Raw genomic sequence first — 8,988 nt, forward strand, 5'->3', positions numbered from 1 at the left:
ACTTTAAAGAACAAGAGGCTATATTTTTCTGGTCTAAAGGTCCCTTTACCCTCAGACATTAAGATGTGTGTAGCCCTGGGATGATGAGGTCAGGAGCCAGGACACCAGACCTGGAGGTTTTAGTTCCCTAGATCCTTCAGCTTTTCCAAGTTTAATATCCTTGAGCAGTTCAAGATCCTTACGCATGCTAATCACAGCTGAGAAGATTTGTTTTGCTCTGTGTTGCTTTTCTGTGCTGTCAGATAATTAGCGGTATTTAAATTCTATATATTTTTTTTAAACTCTCAGCTCTAACCCAGCCTGTGTTTGTTTAAATTTGTTTATAGTATTAATGACAGGAAACATTTCACAACTCAGCTCCAACCACTTTCCCAGTGTTATCTCCAATTTTTCCCACCGAACAGCCTTTGCCGGCATCTCTGTTTCTGGAATAACCATGCGTGGATACACCTGTGGCAGGCGATATGTTTGCTCACCTTTCTTAAGGATGCAGCTCATGTCTCCTTGTCTGGAATCTCCTCCTTTTTCACTGAACCCTTCTGAGCAGCTGCCCCTTGATATTTTATTTGCCTTCTTTTTCACACTGAATTTGCCTTATGGCTTTGGTATATCCAGGAACCAGAAGTCTTTTCCTTCTTCCCCACATTTTCCTGGGCAGATGCCTGTCCTTCCTGAAATATTATAGTAGCCTTTAAGCCAACTTGCTTGGTATGGTGTGAGAAACCGTGGTGTGCAGATACCCGGCTGAGCTCCAGCAATACGAAGATTGACAGGGCGGCAGCGTGAAGAGGGTGGGAGACAACAGACATTTGGGCATAAGAGGCCCAGTCCCAAGGTCCATCCTGGAGGCATGTGTAACAGGCACAGTGGGTAGAGGACAGTTAAAGATGTTTCCTGCTTGTCCCAGTCTGCATTGTTTCACTGCAAAGCCCCCAAATAGTTTCTCTTTATTTGGAAAAAAAAAAAAAGATTTAAAAAAGGACCTCAGGGCAAATAGTGTGTTTTCTGGGGGCAGTCTTCATGCAGCCCTCTCGCCGTGAGCAGAGTCATAAGATCCATAGCCCCTTTGAGAACACAAGAGCCTCCCTGCACTGCATCACATCCCCTAGGACAGGCTCATTGAACCAGGCCTCTCTCCTTCCTGGCACTTGGCATAGCTCAATTGTGAATGTTTTAAAAACAGGACTGCTTGATGGTTTTCTATAATGCTGGACTGTAAAAGCCCAAGGCCAGGGCTATGCTTATTTTTCCTGTCTTTGGCTCTTAATAGGATGCTTGCCACATTAAAATGCTCAGAAAATATATCTCAAACAGGAGCCAATAAATAACAACACTATTACCAGCTAAATAACTACATATACTTGGATACACTACCTCGTTTAATCCTTACCAAATACTCTGTTTTACAGATGAGATAATGGAGCCTTTGGGAGCTGAGAAATGGCAGTTTTAAGATTAGAAGCCTGATTTACCATCCTATATAATAAAAAGATAATATGCATATTGACCCTAATGGCAGAACAACCAGGAATAACTGGTTGCTATGATGTGCACTGACCACCAGGGGCAGATGCTCAATGCAGGAGCGGCCCCCTGGTGGTCAGTGTGCTCCCATAGCGAGAGCTCTGCTCAGCCACAAGCTGGGCTAAGGGCTGCGAGAGCAGTGGTAATGGTGGGAGCCTCGGCAGCGCTAGGGATGTCCAACTGACTGCTTAGGTCCCAATCGCCAGGGAAGCAGGCCTAAGCAGTCAGTTGGACATCCCCCAAGGGCTCCTGGGCTGCCAGAGGGATGTCTGACTGCCAGCTTAGGCCCAATCCTCTAGGGAGCAGGCCTATGCTGGCAGGTGGACATCCCCTGAAGGTTCGCAGGCTACAAGAGGGTGCAAGCCTGGGCTGAGGGCTCCCCTCCCCCGAATGCATAAATTTTTGTGCACCAGGCCTCTAGTCTATATATATAAAAGCCTAAGCAAAAGAACAACTGAACAACCGAATGACTGAAAGACTGACCAACCAGTTGCTATGATGCACACTGATTACCAGGGGACAGAAACTCATCACAGGAGCTGCCCCCTGGTGGTCAGTGTGCTCCCACAGCTGACCAACCTCCTGCGGTCCCTCCCCCCAGCCAACTGAACCTCCCAAGGTCCCTCCTCTCAGCCGGCCAGCCCCATTGGCCCCAATTGGGGTAGCCAACCAACCTCCTGTGGCCCCTACCCCTGGCTGGTTGGCCCCAATGGCCCTGATCGAGGTGGCCAAACAACCTCCTACAGCCCCTCCCCCTAGCCAACCTCCCAAGGCCCCAATGGGTCCCAATTGCCAGCAGGGGTGAGAGACCCCACCCATACACAAATTCATGCACCAGGCCTCTAGTCTTATAATCATATCCATGCTTTTCACAGAAAACCAGGAGATGGTTGATGCTTTCCAAAAACATCAGGGGATGGAAACAGGAGAATCATTTTTAGCAAGTCTCTCTGATACCAAATGCTGAATTCTTGCCACTTTTTTTTTTTTTTTAAATCATGACATATTGGAAACCACTTAAATATAAAAATAAGAATAGTCTTAAGTCAATTATGGCATATCTATAGATAGAATACTATTTACCTATAATAAATGTTATGTTTTATAAGAATATGGAAAAATGTTCAAGGCACATCATTAAGTAGAGAAGACAAATTATAAAATAGGCCATATATATAACTCAACTTTGTTAAAGTATATATTGCAATATGTTTTTAAAAAACATATTGCAATATGTTTTAAAAATGTACACATAGGCGCACACACACATTTTAGAAGAATATGCACCAAAATGTTAATAGTGGTGCTATGAGTAGCAAAATTATGGTTGACTTTAATTTTATTTCTATTTTTTATTTTATTACTTTATGTAATTATCACTTTTAAATTCTTGCAAATATAATGTATGGTAGACATATAGATAAAAATTAAATCAAAATATTAATAGTGATTTTTCTCTGTATGGTAAATTAATGGTTTTACTTATTAATAATCTTTCTGAGTTTTTTTAAATTATAGAAACAACAAAGATTTATGAAACTGAAATGAATTAAATTTCTCCTTCAATATGACTTGACTGCACTCAAGTTACAAGTAGAATTATCTTCTGTTAGCTCCCACTCCTCCCTGTAACTCTGCTACCCAAATTGATGTTCTTAGCGGCTACTTACAACATATGCTCTCAGTTGCATTAATTTTAGGGTTCCAGTCATTTGTCTAATACATGGACCAAAAAATGAACCCTAAAATAAGCAAAGGTTTGCCTCCATAACGCTGCTAACATCCCAGAGTCCCTAAGGAAGTACTAGGTTTATTTTCACAGCCAATTTTTGCCTTTTGGCTGCCCTCGGTCCTGGCTTCAGTCCCAGATTGGGTTTTGGCTCCTGCTAGGAGTCAATCAACTGCTGAAAACGCAGATACTTTGAAGCCAAAAGACTGGAAAAGAAGAGCTTGGAGAATGAGCTGGTTGCTTAGTGGCCAACAAGCTGCCTCTGGTGAAGGGAAGCAGACCAGAGGCACCTTCCAGCCATCAAAAGGATTTCAGGGTGGACTACAGAACACCTGTGACAAGCTTTATTGAGTTCAGGGGTGGACCTGTTTCAACCTACACCCCGATAATAACCTAGCTACAATTTTTCTCACTTGGTTATGTTCCATGAGGGTCTTACTTTTACCCCCTATCTGATAGTGCTTTCTCCCTTTTTCACCCCTTTCCATAATAATTCTCACTATGAGCAGGGAATACATTATCTCTGCCTTTTTCTTCTGCCCCAGCAGAACACAAGCTAACCTAGTTACCCTAAAAGTCTATTCCAACAGTAGAGTATAAATCTGAGAAATTTATACATTCTAAAAAGATGAGCAGGATGGTCCATAGCCCTCCTACAAGCTCTATGGGAATCAAAGCTCATAGGAAGCCTAAGAGCTTTGCTAAAATATGAGGGTTATCTCAGGTCAGCTTTCCTATGTGCATAGACACAAGGCACTGAGCAATAGGTACAAAAGGAGTGTTGGGTAAACAATATATAAATGTGGAGTGTTGAGCAGTAAAGAGCAGAGACACAGCGTATCCCAGGAATCAGAGGAAATAGAAACTCTCCCACAATCCTCAGGTATAAATAAAATATAGTTTATCCCCTATTTTTTTTAAAATGTGCTTCCTAACTCCCTAGAATTCCAAGTTCAAATTTTATAGTCTCTCGCTTCTTCAAGTATTGCACAGGAGTGTGGCTACTCTAGGGCACCCCTCTTTTCCTACCCCCCAGGTTTTACTACACTGCACAAAGTGACTGAACTTGTTATAAAACAGAAAGAGTTCATCCACCTGGTACCCACAGAGCCAAACACTAGGCACCAAGAATTGCAGTGGGGAAGTTTGGTTATTTTCTTATAGATGGCACCATTTAAGAGAATGAGAAGCTAATACTCAAAAGCTTGAACTCTCTCAATGAACCGTAAGTTACAGCTTATACTAGTATAGGACAAAAATGACAAGAAACTGTGGGTTAGGAGTTCAGGTCGTGCTGGGAGCTGAACTGGTCAGAGGTGAGGTAAGGGTAATGAATCGTTTCTCCAGGTCTTGAGGACAGCTCTGAGGTCTTTTCTGATGTTCCTGTCTGGTCTCATGAGAAAGTAGTCAGTGGGTTGCTCCACCTGAGGGCTCAGGAACTAAAACATAACTTAGGTCAAGACCTTGTCATTAGCCTGCCAGAGCTCCAGACTGTGGAGGTCTAATAATCAGGGGTAAAGGCTAGGTCTCTGAGGAGTATCAAAAGAGAAGGAGATGGTTTCTAGAGCTAGGATTTAAACCTGGATTTAATCAAAGTCATAAGGACCCTCGGTAATAGAATATACAAGCTCCACCCACCCACCCCCTGGCCATCTTGGGCAGGCTGAGTCCCACCACTTAGCCCCAGATACTCAGAAGTGGCCTCTTGGTGGAGCCAGGGCACTGTAGCTTCTAGGTGGGCACATTCTCCTGGCCCTGCTAACTCTTTGCTCCTTGCAGAGGGGCACAGTCAGGAAAGGGCTGGAGTGGGGCCCAGAGCAGGGGCCTCTTTTGTCAAAGTCTAAGAATAGTGTCAATCGCTAGGACCATCCTCTAGCTAAGAAAAGTGAGACAGAGAAAGCATGCCTCTCTCAACTAAAACTGTTAGTAGCAAACTTCAAGGCCGATCCATAGGGATGAGCCTATAAGAAACCTGAGTAAAATGTCCAATTTATTGTTTCTAAGGAGCCCAACAAGAGCCTTCCTGTCTCCGCACAGCTGTCCTAATTATGAGCCGGATATACTAGTTGCCTTTCTCAGGATTTATATCATTCATTTAAATGGGGCAGATTAGTATTGAAATTGAATTCCATTCAACAAGCATTCATTGAGAACCCATGCCACAGTCATTTAGACACTGATCATTATCTGCAGGGCCAGCTCGTTAATCTTGATTCATTTAGGTGCCAGCTCTGCAACATAAAAAAAAAAAAAAAAAAAAATAGATGCTAAACTTAAATAAATGCAGTATGGAGTCGCCATTATAAAGAGTAATGCTATACACATTTTACTCTAATTTTTTGTTCATGATTTCCAGAAATTCCTCTCCACTTCTTAAAGAATGAATCGATTACCTACAATGATACACAGATCTCACCTTCCCTCCCCGCAAAGATGACAAAAGGTGTACACAAAGTGAAAGAGGGACAAAGAAACAAACTTGGAGGAGAAAAACAGAAAGTAAAAGAGTGAGAAACGTGTTCTAGTTTGTCAATGGCAGCCCTTTCAGGACCTATCATTTCTAAACTATGAACATGTCAGCCATCTTTTCGCTCCTTCTGCTTGGAACGCCCTTGTCTGCTCCTTCAGGTGTCCCCAACATGTTCTACTGATGGGGTGGTTCAGGCACGTGGGAGTGACTGGCTTCACCCTCCAGCATGCCTAGTGGGCTTCATGGTCCATCCTTTGGGCTGGGGAAAACAGATTCTTCTTCACACTCAGTTGGATAATAACTGGGATCCCCAGAAACAAGGAGGGAGGGAAAAGTCCTGCCACAGGGCACCATTGACCTTTATCACCGAAATGGCCACTAGGAGGAAACCATGGGCTCCAGGGCATGGGTGTGCAGCATATTTCCTGGCAGCGCAGAGGCCTGTTTTTCTAGGTTCTCTTATATACTTGATTTCGATAAGATGCTGAAGTCAGAAATATTCAGGTAAGACAAGTGTTACTTTAGTAAGAGAGACTCATACAGGAGGAGGATGTCATTCTTAAAAATAACAATTTAGCCTGCAGAATCCAGGAATGTTAGGCTACTTAAAAGATGCAAAGAGAAGTCGCCTGCCATATTTTTTTCCAGGATAAAATATGCTGGAAGTGAATGACATCAGCCCACGACATGGGCTGGACCACGAAGGATTAAATAAGTGAAAAGATAAGTGGATGATGCTGAACAAGGGGGCCGAGGCATAGGTGAGGAAGCAGGCATCCGGGCGATGCATAAGGGATTGATATGGCTCTCCACACTGGCTGGCTGCGGTAGCCAAGAGGGCCATCTGTCTGCACACGGGCCTCCCACCTCCTCATCTCCACACAGCCACCAAACCCACTGCGGGCTCCCTATCTGCCAGAAACTCAAAAACATACCATGCCCTCCAGTCTCACGGAATCTGGTCTCCAACTATGTCTTCAATTACACTTCCTACCATTCTTTCCCTGAGTTCATGCCCCTCATCCCTTTGGCCAGCTTTCTAGTCAGCAAATACCTCAGGTTCATTCCCACTTCAACAACTTATTCTCCCCTCCGCCTGCAATGTCCTTTCCCTAAAGAGTCAAACAACTATCTCCCTCAAATGCCCCATAATTCAAGAAAACTCCCTTAACTAACCTGTCTGAAATAGCCCACATATTCATCTAAATTGTGCTCTCTCCTACTATCTCTTTGTGCTCTCTCCTACTATCTCTTATTATTTCTTCATGATAAAGATTACTAACTGACACCATGTTAGTTTATTTACTGTCTGGATGCCCTACTGGCTTTAAAATCCATCAAAGCAAGGCCTTTGTTTAGATGGCCTCTGTATCCCCAGTGCCTACAACAACCAAGCATGAGTTAAGCACTCAGAATCGTGGGGTAGAATGGAGGAAGGAGGTAGGTTGAGTGGTTCATATTGGAATACTATGTAAGAGTACTAACTGTGCCCAAAAGATGAGGTAAAGTCATCAAAAGTCTTGAAACAGGATGCATTTAGATATGGAGGCAACACATTTTCAGTAGAAGAGAGTTCAAGCACCAGGACGCAGCACAGTTCCTAGCTCACAGTAAGATGTTCACAATACGTTATCATGGTGACAAGTTGGATGTTAAATCAAACAGAAATTCCTTTTTTTTTTTGTCTGTGGAGGAGAGATTGTTTCAACACAGGAGTGCCATCTGATCCATGAGCTAGAGTCAGGCTAGCAGAAGGAGATTCTCAAAAACCCCTCTTGGAGATTTTCATCGTAATTTGTTTATTTTGACATAAACTCCGTGCTGGCTCCTGGGGCAGGCCATTGCTCTGACCTGATCAAGCATATAAAGTAATTCATTGTATCTGGTAGCCTTTCTTTACTAGTCCCATGACTATCCTCCACTTTACCCTATATAATTTTTTGTTTCTGCCATCACAGGCCCCCTGAGATATGCCTCGTATATATGTTTCTCTTAATAGACTATTAATTATAAGACTGGAATGACCAGCTTCTTTCTTAGATCTTTCCCTGCCCTCCTCTTATAGAGCTAGCTTTTCAGTGCCACAACCTTTCCCTTGGTCTGTGTGTAGTAATAGGGCAGGGAGAATGCAATCACCCAAATAATAAGATTAACAGTCCCTGAATTCCTCCTCATCTGTACAGAACATGGGAGATACTATGGACTGAATTGTTGACTCATAAAAATTCATATGTTAAAGCCCCAATCCTATATAATAAGAGAGGAATATGCTAATTATCTGTTATGCCTTGAGGCATAATGACTAACCCATAAGGACCGATCATAATGTGGTATCTGCAAGAGGGTGGGGCAGCGAACTACAAGCAGGCAGCGAAAAGCTATAGGAGGGGGCATGACAACAAGCTATGAAGTGGGGAGGAGATAGTAGGGAGCTACAGGGCAGGGCAAGGGCGGAGAGCTGCAGGAGGGCAACAGGGAGCTACTGTCACAGGGATTCGTGCACAGAACTACTAGTATAATTAAATCTGGAGATAAGATCTTTGGGAGGAAGTTAAGATTAAATGAGCTCATAAGGGTGGAGCCTTAATTTGATTGGCACGTGGCCTTATAAGGAGGTGAAGAGTCAGCAAGAAGGTGGTCATCTGCCAACCCACCAGAAACCAAGTTACCCAGCACCTTGATCTTGGACATCCCAGCCTCCTGAACCCTGAGAAATTTTGGTTGAAGTTACTCAACCTGTGTTATTTTGTTACAGCAACATAAGCTGACTGAGACAGGAGTCTTCTGATATTTTTGTTCCACAAACTGTATTAGAGCTTATTTCCTGCTGAAGGATTCACTGGGAACTGAATCCAGAGTGAAACAAACTGTCTGGCCAGGGGTGGTAAATGGAACTGTTTCTCTTCAAGATACTGACACTAGGTCGCACATCCATCGCTGAGGCAGCCAGCATTAGGACCGCTTTACAAGTTGCTTCTGAAGATGTGTTATGGGGAATGAGGTCTAATTTCCCTTAGGACAAGCATCCAATCTTCAGAGCAGCATTTTGCTTTCTCACAGAGAAAGAAAGATGCCCTCAGATGTTTATACCAGTGTTCTCAGAAACTCCAGAAGAAGCATTTTACTAGTAAATAGCTTCCATGATCAAAACAGTATTTCTGAGCCAATGTGGTATCTGCATTTTTTACGACAAAGAGTAACAATTTTGTAGTTATAAAAAAATTTAAATTTAATGTTAAAAGTAAAGCAGGTTGCACATATATAC

The sequence above is a fragment of the Pipistrellus kuhlii genome, unplaced genomic scaffold (assembly GCF_014108245.1).
Source record: "Pipistrellus kuhlii isolate mPipKuh1 unplaced genomic scaffold, mPipKuh1.p scaffold_m20_p_1, whole genome shotgun sequence".
Lineage (NCBI taxonomy): Eukaryota > Metazoa > Chordata > Mammalia > Chiroptera > Vespertilionidae > Pipistrellus > Pipistrellus kuhlii.